Source organism: Nothoprocta perdicaria, unplaced genomic scaffold, assembly GCF_003342845.1.
Source record: "Nothoprocta perdicaria isolate Ctin4 unplaced genomic scaffold, notPer1 scaffold_885, whole genome shotgun sequence".
Taxonomy (NCBI): domain Eukaryota; kingdom Metazoa; phylum Chordata; class Aves; order Tinamiformes; family Tinamidae; genus Nothoprocta; species Nothoprocta perdicaria.
Genome location: NW_020456182.1, coordinates 4,051 through 5,675, shown reverse-complemented (window position 1 = coordinate 5,675; position 1,625 = coordinate 4,051). Strand labels below are relative to the sequence as shown.

The 1,625-nt window shown below is 52.7% G+C and overlaps 1 long non-coding RNA gene across 1 annotated transcript; it reads right to left on the bottom strand.

Moving 5' to 3' along the window:
* Positions 1 to 78: 78 nt before the first annotated feature.
* Positions 79 to 1,121, bottom strand: LOC112958554. The gene is made up of 2 exons (XR_003251445.1): positions 984 to 1,121; positions 79 to 492 (listed from the first exon to the last, which is right to left on the bottom strand). It is a non-coding gene; the product is annotated as an uncharacterized LOC112958554 (long non-coding RNA).
* Positions 1,122 to 1,625: the final 504 nt, after the last annotated feature.

Here is a 1,625-nt window from a genome sequence, read left to right as displayed (position 1 = left end):
TACGAGACAATCACAAGGTTAGGAAGAGAAAGACTTTTCAGATCACTTTTATTCTTTTTGATTATTTTGTGAATGAAGAGGTTTCAGGAACTAATTACATAGGAAGTGATAAATGTAAACAGCAGGGTTTCTCTTTAAAAACATTAGTAGAAAATGCAATATTGTTTCACACATTCCCTGCTTCTGTGGCTGAAACGATAGTCATTTTTTAATGGATGCTTTCCAGTGTGTTTCAGCAGTGATAGTCTGTCATGAGCTGGGACAAAGTCCAGCCCAACTGCAGCTCTCTGGGTGTAAGGAGAGCACTTTACACTTATCTTGGGAGAGCTCGAATTTGATAAGGGTAGGGGAAGGATATGAGCGCAAAGTAATAGTCTTCTCGTGGCTTGGGCTGATTCTCTGGCAGTACAAAGGTGAATTTCTGCAGGAGAGTGGTGAAGAAAATGAAGAGCTCCATCCTGGCCAGCTGTTCCCCCAGACAGACACGCCGCCCTGCAAGAAAGGGAACAGAAATGGTCTGTGAAAGAGGCCATTGAACCACTGAGGATCTGGGTGGGAGGAGCAGCCCCTGTGTGGAGGAAAGCAGAGGATCAGCGGGAAGGGGAAGGTAAATGCCACATGCAGAGGGGGCGGATGCTCCCAGCTGGCTGGACAGGGACAGAGCCGCTGTGTTTGCATCGCACTGCAGAACACGACAGGGGGGAAGAGCCCCTCACTGCGCGTCATTTAGTCTTGCTCTCTGCTCAACGTAGGGCCAGGCTCAAAGTTAGATGTAGCTTCAAAACCTGTACGAGTTGCACAGGGCCCCGGCCAGAGAGTTGTGAAAGGTGGAGGGGCACAGCCCCTCCGGGCCGTTCCAAGGTTCTCCGGAGCTGGTTTCTGGAAAAGGCTTCCCGCTTTTCCTGCCGGGGGTAGGTAATCCCTCCTGCTGTGCACGCGCCTTCCTCATGGGCGGCCATATCACATCGTCCCCTTGGAGTTACCTGCTGAGAAAGGCATGAAGGCTTCTCGCTTCACAAAGTGCCCGGCCTCGTCCAGGAAGTGCTCGGGGTAAAACTCGTGCGGCTTCTCCCAGGCGCTCTCGTCCTTCAGCACGGAGGACAAGTTGGTGATGACCGTCGTGCCCTGCTCCCCCCCGGGAGGAAACGGTTTCGGTGAGAGAAGCAGCAGGATGGGGGCACACAGGGCAGTGCTGGTCTCTCTCCCCCCACAGCAGCCCTCATTAGAATCACAGAATGCTTAAGGTTGGAAGGGACCTCAGAGGTCATCTAGTCCAAACCCCCTGCTCATGCAGGGTCACCTCGAGCATGTGGCACAGGGCTGCGTCCAAGCGGGTTTTAAAAATCTCCAAAGAAGGAGACTCTACCACCTCTCTGGGCAGCCTGTTCCAGTGCTTTGTCACCCTCAATGTCAAAAAGTGTTTTCTCAAGTTCCTGTGGAACTTTTGGTGCCTCAGCTTGTGGCCATTTCCTCTAGTCCTATCGCTGGTCACCACTGAAAAGAGGCCGGTCCCCTCCTCCTCACTGCCTCCCTTGAGGTATTTATAGACAGTGATCAGGTACCCCCTCAGCCTCCTCTTCTCCAGGCTGAACAGACCCAGCTCCCTCAGCCTTTGCTCATAGGGC